Here is a 19623-nt window from a genome sequence, read left to right on the forward strand (position 1 = left end):
ACACTTACTTACAGACACTGAGACTTACATACAGACACTTACATACAGAAACTTACATACAGACACTTACATACTGACACAAACAGACACTGAGACACTTACATACAGACACTTACATACAAACACTTACATACAGACACTTACATACAGACACTTACATACAGACACTTACATACAGACCCTTACATACAGACACTTAGACACTTACATATAGACACTTACATACAGACTCTTACATAAAGATACTTACATACAGACAATAACATACAGACACTTACATACAGACACTAAGACACTTACATACAGACACTTACATGCAGACATTTACATACAGACACTGAGACATTTACATACAGACACTTACATACAGACACTGAGACACTTACATACAGACACTTACATACAGACACTTACATACAGACACTTACATACAGACACTGAGACACTTACATACAGACACTGAGACACTTACATACAGACATTTACATAAAGACACTGAGACACTTACATAGACACTTACATACAGACGCTTACATACAGACACTTACATACAGACACTGAGACACTTACATACAGACACTGAGACACTTACATACAGACATTTACATAAAGACACTGAGACACTTACATAGACACTTACATACAGACGCTTACATACAGACACTTACATACAGACACTGAGACACTTACATACACACACTTACATACAGACACTTACATACAGACACTTACATACTGACACAAACAGACACTGAGACACTTACATACAGACACTTACATACATACACTTACATACAGACACTTAAATACAGACACTTACATACAGACACTTACATACAGACCCTTACATACAGGCACTTAGACACTTACATACAGACACTTACATACAGACTCTTACATAAAGACACTTACATACAGACAATTACATACAGACACTTACATACAGACACTAAGACACTTACATACAGACACTTACACACAGACATTTACATACAGATACTTACATACAGACACTTACATACAGACACTTACATACAGACACTGAGACACTTACATACAGACACTTACATACAGAAACTTACATACAGACACTGAGATACTTACATACAGACACTTACATACAGACACTTACATAGAGACACTTACATACAGACTCTTACATACAGACACTTACTTACAGACACTGAGACACTTACATACAGACACTTACATACAGACACTTACATACAGACACTGAGATATTCACATACAGACACTTACATACAAACACTTAACATACAGACACTTACATACAGACACTTACATACAGACACTTACTTAGACACTTACTTACAGACACTGAGACTTACATTCAGACACTTACATACAGACACTTACATATAGACACTTACATAAAGACATTTACATACAGACACTGAGACACTTACATACAGACACTTACATACAGACACTTACATACACACACTTACATACAGACACTTACATACAGGCACTTACATACAGACACTTACTTACAGACACTGAGACTTACATACAGACACTTACATACAGAAACTTACATACAGACACTTGCATACTGACACAAACAGACACTGAGACACTTACATACAGACACTTACATACAAACACTTACATACAGACTCTTACATAAAGATACTTACATACAGACAATAACATACAGACACTTACATACAGACACTAAGACACTTACATACAGACACTTACATACAGACATTTACATACAGACACTGAGACACTTACATACAGACACTTACATACAGACACTGAGACACTTACATACAGACACTTACATACAGACACTTACATACAGACACTTACATACAGACACTTACATACAGACACTGAGACACTTACATACAGACACTGAGACACTTACATACAGACATTTACATAAAGACACTGAGACACTTACATAGACACTTACATACAGACGCTTACATACAGACACTTACATACAGACACTGAGACACTTACATACAGACACTTACATACAGACACTTACATACAGACACTGAGACACTTATATACAGACGCTTATATACAGACACTTACATACAGACAATGAGACATTTACATGCAGACATTTACATACAGACACTGAGACATTTACATACAGACACTTACATACAGACACTGAGACACTTACATACAGACACTTACATACAGACACTTACATACAGACACTTACATACAGACACTTACATACAGACACTGAGACACTTACATACAGACACTGAGACACTTACATACAGACATTTACATAAAGACACTGAGACACTTACATAGACACTTACATACAGACGCTTACATACAGACACTTACATACAGACACTGAGACACTTACATACACACACTTACATACAGACACTTACATACAGGCACTTACATACAGACACTTACATAGACACTTACATACAGACACTTACATACTGACACAAACAGACACTGAGACACTTACATACAGACACTTACATACATACACTTACATACAGACACTTAAATACAGACACTTACATACAGACACTTACATACAGACCCTTACATACAGGCACTTAGACACTTACATACAGACACTTACATACAGACTCTTACATAAAGACACTTACATACAGACAATTACATACAGACACTTACATACAGACACTAAGACACTTACATACAGACACTTACACACAGACATTTACATACAGATACTTACATACAGACACTTACATACAGACACTTACATACAGACACTGAGACACTTACATACAGACACTTACATACAGAAACTTACATACAGACACTGAGATACTTACATACAGACACTTACATACAGACACTTACATAGAGACACTTACATACAGACTCTTACATACAGACACTTACTTACAGACACTGAGACACTTACATATAGACACTTACATACAGACACTTACATACAGACACTGAGATATTCACATACAGACACTTACATACAAACACTTAACATACAGACACTTACATACAGACACTTACATACAGACACTTACTTAGACACTTACTTACAGACACTGAGACTTACATTCAGACACTTACATACAGACACTTACATATAGACACTTACATAAAGACATTTACATACAGACACTGAGACACTTACATACAGACACTTACATACACACACTTACATACAGACACTTACATACAGGCACTTACATACAGACACTTACTTACAGACACTGAGACTTACATACAGACACTTACATACAGAAACTTACATACAGACACTTGCATACTGACACAAACAGACACTGAGACACTTACATACAGACACTTACATACAAACACTTACATACAGACTCTTACATAAAGATACTTACATACAGACAATAACATACAGACACTTACATACAGACACTAAGACACTTACATACAGACACTTACATACAGACATTTACATACAGACACTGAGACACTTACATACAGACACTTACATACAGACACTGAGACACTTACATACAGACACTTACATACAGACACTTACATACAGACACTTACATACAGACACTTACATACAGACACTGAGACACTTACATACAGACACTGAGACACTTACATACAGACATTTACATAAAGACACTGAGACACTTACATAGACACTTACATACAGACGCTTACATACAGACACTTACATACAGACACTGAGACACTTACATACAGACACTTACATACAGACACTTACATACAGACACTGAGACACTTATATACAGACGCTTACATACAGACACTTACATACAGACACTGAGACATTTACATGCAGACACTTACATACAGACACTTACATACAGATACTTGCATAGAGACACTTACATACAGAAACTTACATACAGACACTTACATACAGATACTTACATACAGACACTTACAGACACTTACATACAGCCACTTACATACAGACACTTACATACAGACACTTACATACAGACACTTACATACAGACACTTACATACAGACACTTACATACAGACACTAAGACACTTACATACAGACACTTACACACAGACATTTACATAGAGATACTTCCATACAGACACTTACATACAGACACTTACATACACACACACTTACATACAGACACTTACATACAGGCACTTACATACAGACACTTACATAGACACTTACATACAGACACTTACATACTGACACAAACAGACATTGAGACACTTACATACAGACACTTACATACATACACTTACATACAGACACTAAAATACAGACACTTACATACAGACACTTACATACAGAACCTTACATACAGGCACTTAGACACTTACATACAGACACTTACATACAGACTCTTACATAAAGACACTTACATACAGACACTTAGACACTTACATACAGACACTTACATACAGACTCTTACATAAAGACACTTACATACAGACACTTACATACAGACACTTACATACAGACCTTTACATACAGACACTTAGACACTTACATACAGACACTTACATACAGACTCTTACATAAAGATACTTACATACAGACAATAACATACAGACACTTACATACAGACACTAAGACACTTACATACAGACACTTACATACAGACATTTACATACAGACACTGTGACACTTACATACAGACACTTACATACAGACACTGAGACACTTACATACAGACACTTACATACAGACACTTACATACAGACACTTACATACAGACACTTACATACAGACACTGAGACACTTACATACAGACACTGAGACACTTACATACAGACATTTACATAAAGACACTGAGACACCTACATAGACACTTACATACAGATGCTTACATACAGACACTTACATACAGACACTGAGACACTTACATACAGACACTTACATACAGACACTTACATACAGACACTGAGACACTTATATACAGACGCTTACATACAGACACTTACATACAGACACTGAGACATTTACATACAGACACTTACATACAGACACTTACATACAGATACTTGCATAGAGACACTTACATACAGAAACTTACATACAGACACTTACATACAGATACTTACATACAGACACTTACAGACACTTACATACAGCCACTTACATACAGACACTTACATACAGACACTTACATACAGACACTTACATACAGACACTTACATACACACACTTACATACAGACACTTACATACAGGCACTTACATACAGACACTTACATAGACACTTACATACAGACACTTACATACTGACACAAACAGACACTGAGACACTTACATACAGACACTTACATACATACACTTACATACAGACACTAAAATACAGACACTTACATACAGATACTTACATACAGAACCTTACATACAGGCCCTTAGACACTTACATACAGACACTTACATACAGACTCTTACATAAAGACACTTACATACAGACACTTAGACAGTTACATACAGACACTTACATACAGACTCTTACATAAAGACACTTACATACAGACAATTACATACAGACACTTACATACAGACACTAAGACACTTACATACAGACACTTACACACAGACATTTACATACAGATACTTACATACAGACACTTACATACAGACACTTACATACAGACACTGAGACACTTACATACAGACACTTACATACAGAAACTTACATACAGACACTGAGATACTTACATACAGACACTTACATACAGACACTTAACATACAGACACTTACATACAGACACTTACATACAGACTCTTACATACAGACACTTACATACAGACACTTACATACAGACACTGAGATATTCACATACAGACACTTACATACAAACACTTAACATACAGACACTTACATACAGACACTTACATACAGACACTTACTTAGACACTTACTTACAGACACTGAGACTTACATACAGACACTTACATACAGACACTTACATAAAGACAATTACATACAGACACTGAGACACTTACATACATCACACTTACATACAGACACTTACATACACACACTTACATACAGACACTTACATACAGGCACTTACATACAGACACTTACTTACAGACACTGAGACTTACATACAGACACTTACATACAGACACTTACATACAGACACTTACATACTGACACAAACAGACACTGAGACACTTACATACAGACACTTACATACAGACTCTTACATAAAGATACTTACATACAGACACTTAGACACTTACATACAGACACTTACATACGGACTCTTACATAAAGACACTTACATACAGACAATTACATACAGACACTTACATACAGACACTAAGACACTTACATACAGACACTTACATACAGACATTTACATACAGACACTGAGACACTTACATACAGACACTTACATACAGACACTTACATAAAGACACTTACATACGGACTATTACATAAAGACACTTACATACAGACAATTACATACATACACTTATATACAGACACTGAGACACTTACATACAGACACTTACATACAGACACTTACATACAGACACTTACATACAGACACTTACAGACACTTACATACAGCCACTTCCATACAGACACTTACATACAGACACTTACACACAGACACTTACATACAGACTCTTACATACAGACACTTACATACAGACACTTACATACAGACACTAAGACACTTACATACAGACACTTACACACAGACATTTACATACAGATACTTACATACAGACACTTACATACAGACAATTACATACAGACACTGAGACACTTACATACAGACACTTACATACAGAAACTTACATACAGACACTGAGATACTTACATACAGACACTTACATACAGACACTTAACATACAGACACTTACATACAGACACTTACATACAGACTCTTACATACAGACACTTACATACAGACACTGAGACACTTACATACAGACACTTACATACAGACACTTACATACAGACACTGAGACACTTACATACAGACACTTACATACAGACACTTACATACAGACACTTACATACAGACACTTACATACAGACACTGAGACACTTACATACAGACACTGAGACACTTACATACAGACATTTACATAAAGACACTGAGACACTTACATAGACACTTACATACAGACGCTTACATACAGACACTTACATACAGACACTGAGACACTTACATACAGACACTTACATACAGACACTTACATACAGACACTGAGACACTTATATACAGACGCTTACATACAGACACTTACATACAGACACTGAGACATTTACATACAGACACTTACATACAGACACTTACATACAGATACTTGCATAGAGACACTTACATACAGAAACTTACATACAGACACTTACATACAGATACTTACATACAGACACTTACAGACACTTACATACAGCCACTTACATACAGACACTTACATACAGACACTTACATACAGACACTTACATACAGACACTTACATACAGACACTTACATACAGACACTAAGACACTTACATACAGACACTTACACACAGACATTTACATAGAGATACTTACATACAGACACTTACATACAGACACTTACATACACACACACTTACATACAGACACTTACATACAGGCACTTACATACAGACACTTACATAGACACTTACATACAGACACTTACATACTGACACAAACAGACACTGAGACACTTACATACAGACACTTACATACATACACTTACATACAGACACTAAAATACAGACACTTACATACAGACACTTACATACAGAACCTTACATACAGGCACTTAGACACTTACATACAGACACTTACATACAGACTCTTACATAAAGACACTTACATACAGACACTTAGACACTTACATACAGACACTTACATACAGACTCTTACATAAAGACACTTACATACAGACAATTACATACAGACACTTACATATAGACACTGAGACACTTACATACAGACACTTACATACAGACACTTACATACAGACACTTACATACAGACACTTACATACAGACCTTTACATACAGACACTTAGACACTTACATACAGACACTTACAAACAGACTCTTACATAAAGATACTTACATACAGACAATAACATACAGACACTTACATACAGACACTAAGACACTTACATACAGACACTTACATACAGACATTTACATACAGACACTGAGACACTTACATACAGACACTTACATACAGACACTGAGACACTTACATACAGACACTTACATACAGACACTTACATACAGACACTTACATACAGACACTTACATACAGACACTGAGACACTTACATACAGACACTGAGACACTTACATACAGACATTTACATAAAGACACTGAGACACTTACATAGACACTTACATACAGACGCTTACATACAGACACTTACATACAGACACTGAGACACTTACATACAGACACTTACATACAGACACTTACATACAGACACTGAGACACTTATATACAGACGCTTACATACAGACACTTACATACAGACACTGAGACATTTACATACAGACACTTACATACAGACACTTACATACATACACTTACATACAGACACTAAAATACAGACACTTACATACAGACACTTACATACAGAACCTTACATACAGGCACTTAGACACTTACATACAGACACTTACATACAGACTCTTACATAAAGACACTTACATACAGACACTTAGACACTTACATACAGACACTTACATACAGACTCTTACATAAAGACACTTACATACAGACAATTACATACAGACACTTACATATAGACACTGAGACACTTACATACAGACACTTACATACAGACACTTACATACAGACACTTACATACAGACACTTACATACAGACCTTTACATACAGACACTTAGACACTTACATACAGACACTTACATACAGACTCTTACATAAAGATACTTACATACAGACAATAACATACAGACACTTACATACAGACACTAAGACACTTACATACAGACACTTACATACAGACATTTACATACAGACACTGAGACACTTACATACAGACACTTACATACAGACACTGAGACACTTACATACAGACACTTACATACAGACACTTACATTCAGACACTTACATACAGACACTTACATACAGACACTGAGACACTTACATACAGACACTGAGACACTTACATACAGACATTTACATAAAGACACTGAGACACTTACATAGACACTTACATACAGACGCTTACATACAGACACTTACATACAGACACTGAGACACTTACATACAGACACTTACATACAGACACTTACATACAGACACTGAGACACTTATATACAGACGCTTACATACAGACACTTACATACAGACACTGAGACATTTACATACAGACACTTACATACAGACACTTACATACAGATACTTGCATACAGACACTTACATACAGAAACTTACATACAGACACTTACATACAGATACTTACATACAGACACTTACAGACACTTACATACAGCCACTTACATACAGACACTTACATACAGACACTTACATACAGACACTTACATACAGACACTTACATACAGACACTTACATACAGACACTTACATACAGACACTAAGACACTTACATAGAGACACTTACACACAGACATTTACATAGAGATACTTACATACAGACACTTACATACAGACACTTACATACACACACTTACATACAGACACTTACATACAGGCACTTACATACAGACACTTACATAGACACTTACATACAGACACTTACATACTGACACAAACAGACACTGAGACACTTACATACAGACACTTACATACATACACTTACATACAGACACTAAAATACAGACACTTACATACAGACACTTACATACAGAACCTTACATACAGGCCCTTAGACACTTACATACAGACACTTACATACAGACTCTTACATAAAGACACTTACATACAGACACTTAGACACTTACATACAGACACTTACATACAGACTCTTACATAAAGACACTTACATACAGACAATTACATACAGACACTTACATACAGACACTAAGACACTTACTTACAGACACTTACACACAGACATTTACATACAGATACTTACATACAGACACTTACATACAGACACTTACATACAGACACTGAGACACTTACATACAGACACTTACATACAGAAACTTACATACAGACACTGAGATACTTACATACAGACACTTACATACAGACACTTAACATACAGACACTTACATACAGACACTTACATACAGACTCTTACATACAGACACTTACATACAGACACTTACATACAGACACTGAGATATTCACATACAGACACTTACATACAAACACTTAACATACAGACACTTACATACAGACACTTACAAACAGACACTTACTTAGACACTTACTTACAGACACTGAGACTTACATACAGACACTTACATACAGACACTTACATAAAGACAATTACATACAGACACTGAGACACTTACATACATCACACTTACATACAGACACTTACATACACACACTTACATACAGACACTTACATACAGGCACTTACATACAGACACTTACTTACAGACACTGAGACTTACATACAGACACTTACATACAGACACTTACATACAGACACTTACATACTGACACAAACAGACACTGAGACACTTACATACAGACACTTACATACAGACTCTTACATAAAGATACTTACATACAGACACTTAGACACTTACATACAGACACTTACATACGGACTCTTACATAAAGACACTTACATACAGACAATTACATACAGACACTTACATACAGACACTAAGACACTTACATACAGACACTTACATACAGACATTTACATACAGACACTGAGACACTTACATACAGACACTTACATACAGACACTTACATAAAGACACTTACATACGGACTATTACATAAAGACACTTACATACAGACAATTACATACATACACTTATATACAGACACTGAGACACTTACATACAGACACTTACATACAGACACTTACATACAGACACTTACATACAGACACTTACAGACACTTACATACAGCCACTTCCATACAGACACTTACATACAGACACTTACACACAGACACTTACATACAGACTCTTACATACAGACACTTACATACAGACACTTACATACAGACACTAAGACACTTACATACAGACACTTACACACAGACATTTACATACAGATACTTACATACAGACACTTACATACAGACAATTACATACAGACACTGAGACACTTACATACAGACACTTACATACAGAAACTTACATACAGACACTGAGATACTTACATACAGACACTTACATACAGACACTTAACATACAGACACTTACATACAGACACTTACATACAGACTCTTACATACAGACACTTACATACAGACACTGAGACACTTACATACAGACACTTACATACAGACACTTACATACAGACACTGAGACACTTACATACAGACACTTACATACAGACACTTACATACAGACACTTACATACAGACACTTACATACAGACACTGAGACACTTACATACAGACACTGAGACACTTACATACAGACATTTACATAAAGACACTGAGACACTTACATAGACAGTTACATACAGACGCTTACATACAGACACTTACATACAGACACTGAGACACTTACATACAGACACTTACATACAGACACTTACATACAGACACTGAGACACTTATATACAGACGCTTACATACAGACACTTACATACAGACACTGAGACATTTACATACAGACACTTACATACAGACACTTACATACAGACACTTACATACAGACACTTACATACAGACACTAAGACACTTACATACAGACACTTACACACAGACATTTACATAGAGATACTTACATACAGACACTTACATACAGACACTTACATACACACACACTTACATACAGACACTTACATACAGGCACTTACATACAGACACTTACATAGACACTTACATACAGACACTTACATACTGACACAAACAGACACTGAGACACTTACATACAGACACTTACATACATACACTTACATACAGACACTAAAATACAGACACTTACATACAGACACTTACATACAGAACCTTACATACAGGCACTTAGACACTTACATACAGACACTTACATACAGACTCTTACATAAAGACACTTACATACAGACACTTAGACACTTACATACAGACACTTACATACAGACTCTTACATAAAGACACTTACATACAGACAATTACATACAGACACTTACATATAGACACTGAGACACTTACATACAGACACTTACATACAGACACTTACATACAGACACTTACATACAGACACTTACATACAGACCTTTACATACAGACACTTAGACACTTACATACAGACACTTACAAACAGACTCTTACATAAAGATACTTACATACAGACAATAACATACAGACACGTACATACAGACACTAAGACACTTACATACAGACACTTACATACAGACATTTACATACAGACACTGAGACACTTACATACAGACACTTACATACAGACACTGAGACACTTACATACAGACACTTACATACAGACACTTACATACAGACACTTACATACAGACACTTACATACAGACACTGAGACACTTACATACAGACACTGAGACACTTACATACAGACATTTACATAAAGACACTGAGACACTTACATAGACACTTACATACAGACGCTTACCTACAGACACTTACATACAGACACTGAGACACTTATATACAGACGCTTACATACAGACACTTACATACAGACACTGAGACATTTACATACAGACACTTACATACAGACACTTACATACATACACTTACATACAGACACTAAAATACAGACACTTACATACAGACACTTACATACAGAACCTTACATACAGGCACTTAGACACTTACATACAGACACTTACATACAGACTCTTACATAAAGACACTTACATACAGACACTTAGACACTTACATACAGACACTTACATACAGACTCTTACATAAAGACACTTACATACAGACAATTACATACAGACACTTACATATAGACACTGAGACACTTACATACAGACACTTACATACAGACACTTACATACAGACACTTACATACAGACACTTACATACAGACCTTTACATACAGACACTTAGACACTTACATACAGACACTTACATACAGACACTGAGACACTTACATACAGACACTTACATACAGACACTTACATACAGACACTTACATACAGACACTTACATACAGACACTGAGACACTTACATACAGACACTGAGACACTTACATACAGACATTTACATAAAGACACTGAGACACTTACATAGACACTTACATACAGACGCTTACATACAGACACTTACATACAGACACTGAGACACTTACATACAGACACTTACATAGAGACACTTACATACAGACACTGAGACACTTATATACAGACGCTTACATACAGACACTTACATACAGACACTGAGACATTTACATACAGACACTTACATACAGACACTTACATACAGATACTTGCATACAGACACTTACATACAGAAACTTACATACAGACACTTACATACAGATACTTACATACAGACACTTACAGACACTTACATACAGCCACTTACATACAGACACTTACATACAGACACTTACATACAGACACTTACATACAGACACTTACATACAGACACTTACATACAGACACTTACATACAGACACTAAGACACTTACATAGAGACACTTACACACAGACATTTACATAGAGATACTTACATACAGACACTTACATACAGACACTTACATACACACACTTACATACAGACACTTACATACAGGCACTTACATACAGACACTTACATAGACACTTACATACAGACACTTACATACTGACACAAACAGACACTGAGACACTTACATACAGACACTTACATACATACACTTACATACAGACACTAAAATACAGACACTTACATACAGACACTTACATACAGAACCTTACATACAGGCCCTTAGACACTTACATACAGACACTTACATACAGACTCTTACATAAAGACACTTACATACAGACACTTAGACACTTACATACAGACACTTACATACGGACTCTTACATAAAGACACTTACATACAGACAATTACATACAGACACTTACATACAGACACTAAGACACTTACATACAGACACTTACATACAGACATTTACATACAGACACTGAGACACTTACATACAGACACTTACATACAGACACTTACATAAAGACACTTACATACGGACTATTACATAAAGACACTTACATACAGACAATTACATACATACACTTATATACAGACACTGAGACACTTACATACAGACACTTACATACAGACACTTACATACAGACACTTACATACAGACACTTACAGACACTTACATACAGCCACTTCCATACAGACACTTACATACAGACACTTACACACAGACACTTACATACAGACTCTTACATACAGACACTTACATACAGACACTTACATACAGACACTAAGACACTTACATACAGACACTTACACACAGACATTTACATACAGATACTTACATACAGACACTTACATACAGACAATTACATACAGACACTGAGACACTTACATACAGACACTTACATACAGAAACTTACATACAGACACTGAGATACTTACATACAGACACTTACATACAGACACTTAACATACAGACACTTACATACAGACACTTACATACAGACTCTTACATACAGACACTTACATACAGACACTGAGACACTTACATACAGACACTTACATACAGACACTTACATACAGACACTGAGACACTTACATACAGACACTTACATACAGACACTTACATACAGACACTTACATACAGACACTTACATACAGACACTGAGACACTTACATACAGACACTGAGACACTTACATACAGACATTTACATAAAGACACTGAGACACTTACATAGACACTTACATACAGACGCTTACATACAGACACTTACATACAGACACTGAGACACTTACATACAGACACTTACATACAGACACTTACATACAGACACTGAGACACTTATATACAGACGCTTACATACAGACACTTACATACAGACACTGAGACATTTACATACAGACACTTACATACAGACACTTACATACAGATACTTGCATAGAGACACTTACATACAGAAACTTACATACAGACACTTACATACAGATACTTACATACAGACACTTACAGACACTTACATACAGCCACTTACATACAGACACTTACATACAGACACTTACATACAGACACTTACATACAGACACTTACATACAGACACTAAGACACTTACATACAGACACTTACACACAGACATTTACATAGAGATACTTACATACAGACACTTACATACAGACACTTACATACACACACACTTACATACAGACACTTACATACAGGCACTTACATACAGACACTTACATAGACACTTACATACAGACACTTACATACTGACACAAACAGACACTGAGACACTTACATACAGACACTTACATACATACACTTACATACAGACACTAAAATACAGACACTTACATACAGACACTTACATACAGAACCTTACATACAGGCACTTAGACACTTACATACAGACACTTACATACAGACTCTTACATAAAGACACTTACATACAGACACTTAGACACTTACATACAGACACTTACATACAGACTCTTACCAAAAGACACTTACATACAGACAATTACATACAGACACTTACATATAGACACTGAGACACTTACATACAGACACTTACATACAGACACTTACATACAGACACTTACATACAGACACTTACATACAGACCTTTACATACAGACACTTAGACACTTACATACAGACACTTACAAACAGACTCTTACATAAAGATACTTACATACAGACAATAACATACAGACACTTACATACAGACACTAAGACACTTACATACAGACACTTACATACAGACATTTACATACAGACACTGAGACACTTACATACAGACACTTACATACAGACACTGAGACACTTACATACAGACACTTACATACAGACACTTACATACAGACACTTACATACAGACACTTACATACAGACACTGAGACACTTACATACAGACACTGAGACACTTACATACAGACATTTACATAAAGACACTGAGACACTTACATAGACACTTACATACAGACGCTTACATACAGACACTTACATACAGACACTGAGACACTTACATACAGACACTTACATACAGACACTTACATACAGACACTGAGACACTTATATACAGACGCTTACATACAGACACTTACATACAGACACTGAGACATTTACATACAGACACTTACATACAGACACTTACATACATACACTTACATACAGACACTAAAATACAGACACTTACATACAGACACTTACATACAGAACCTTACATACAGGCACTTAGACACTTACATACAGACACTTACATACAGACTCTTACATAAAGACACTTACATACAGACACTTAGACACTTACATACAGACACTTACATACAGACTCTTACATAAAGACACTTACATACAGACAATTACATACAGACACTTACATATAGACACTGAGACACTTACATACAGACACTTACATACAGACACTTACATACAGACACTTACATACAGACACTTACATACAGACCTTTACATACAGACACTTAGACACTTACATACAGACACTTACATACAGACTCTTACATAAAGATACTTACATACAGACAATAACATACAGACACTTACATACAGACACTAAGACACTTACAAACAGACACTTACATACAGACATTTACATACAGACACTGAGACACTTACATACAGACACTTACATACAGACACTGAGACACTTACATACAGACACTTACATACAGACACTTACATTCAGACACTTACATACAGACACTTACATACAGACACTGAGACACTTACATACAGACACTGAGACACTTACATACAGACATTTACATAAAGACACTGAGACACTTACATAGACACTTACATACAGACGCTTACATACAGACACTTACATACAGACACTGAGACACTTACATACAGACACTTACATACAGACACTTACATACAGACACTGAGACACTTATATACAGACGCTTACATACAGACACTTACATACAGACACTGAGACATTTACATACAGACACTTACATACAGACACTTACATACAGATACTTGCATACAGACACTTACATACAGAAACTTACATACAGACACTTACATACAGATACTTACATACAGACACTTACAGACACTTACATACAGCCACTTACATACAGACACTTACATACAGACACTTACATACAGACACTTACATACAGACACTTACATACAGACACTTACATACAGACACTTACATACAAACACTAAGACACTTACATAGAGACACTTACACACAGACATTTACATAGAGATACTTACATACAGACACTTACATACAGACACTTACATACACACACTTACATACAGACACTTACATACAGGCACTTACATACAGACACTTACATAGACACTTACATACAGACACTTACATACTGACACAAACAGACACTGAGACACTTACATACAGACACTTACATACATACACTTACATACAGACACTAAAATACAGACACTTACATACAGACACTTACATACAGAACCTTACATACAGGCCCTTAGACACTTACATACAGACACTTACATACAGACTCTTACATAAAGACACTTACATACAGACACTTAGACACTTACATACAGACACTTACATACAGACTCTTACATAAAGACACTTACATACAGACAATTACATACAGACACTTACATACAGACACTAAGACACTTACATACAGACACTTACACACAGACATTTACATACAGATACTTACATACAGACACTTACATACAGACACTTACATACAGACACTGAGACACTTACATACAGACACTTACATACAGAAACTTACATACAGACACTGAGATACTTACATACAGACACTTACATACAGACACTTAACATACAGACACTTACATACAGACACTTACATACAGACTCTTACATACAGACACTTACATACAGACACTTACATACAGACACTGAGATATTCACATACAGACACTTACATACAAACACTTAACATACAGACACTTACATACAGACACTTACATACAGACACTTACTTAGACACTTACTTACAGACACTGAGAGTTACATACAGACACTTACATACAGACACTTACATAAAGACATTTACATACAGACACTGAGACACTTACATACAGACACTTACATACAGACACTTACATACACACACTTACATACAGACACTTACATACAGGCACTTACATACAGACACTTACTTACAGACACTGAGACTTACATACAGACACTTACATACACACACTTACATACAGACACTTACATACAGGCACTTACATACAGACACTTACATAGACACTTACATACAGACACTTACATACTGACACAAACAGACACTGAGACACTTACATACAGACACTTACATACATACACTTACATACAGACACTAAAATACAGACACTTACATACAGACACTTACATACAGAACCTTACATACAGGCCCTTAGACACTTACATACAGACACTTACATACAGACTCTTACATAAAGACACTTACATACAGACACTTAGACACTTACATACAGACACTTACATACAGACTCTTACATAAAGACACTTACATACAGACAATTACATACAGACACTTACATACAGACACTAAGACACTTACATACAGACACTTACACACAGACATTTACATACAGATACTTACATACAGACACTTACATACAGACACTTACATACAGACACTGAGACACTTACATACAGACACTTACATACAGAAACTTACATACAGACACTGAGATACTTACATACAGACACTTACATACAGACACTTAACATACAGACACTTACATACAGACACTTACATAAGACTCTTACATACAGACACTTACATACAGACACTTACATACAGACACTGAGATATTCACATACAGACACTTACATACAAACACTTAACATACAGACACTTACATACAGACACTTACATACAGACACTTACTTAGACACTTACTTACAGACACTGAGAGTTACATACAGACACTTACATACAGACACTTACATAAAGACATTTACATACAGACACTGAGACACTTACATACAGACACTTACATACAGACACTTACATACACACACTTACATACAGACACTTACATACAGGCACTTACATACAGACACTTACTTACAGACACTGAGACTTACATACAGACACTTACATACAGACACTTACATACAGACACTTACATACTGACACAAACAGACACTGAGACACTTACATACAGACACTTACATACAGACTCTTACATAAAGATACTTACATACAGACACTTAGACACTTACATACAGACACTTACATACGGACTCTTACATAAAGACACTTACATACAGACAATTACATACAGACACTTACATACAGACACTAAGACACTTACATACAGACACTTACATACAGACATTTACATACAGACACTGAGACA

The sequence above is a fragment of the Petromyzon marinus genome, unplaced genomic scaffold (assembly GCF_048934315.1).
Source record: "Petromyzon marinus isolate PM22_M1 ecotype Great Lakes invasive population unplaced genomic scaffold, UKy_Petmar_22M1.pri1.0 PM_G_Scaffold_121, whole genome shotgun sequence".
NCBI lineage: Eukaryota > Metazoa > Chordata > Hyperoartia > Petromyzontiformes > Petromyzontidae > Petromyzon > Petromyzon marinus.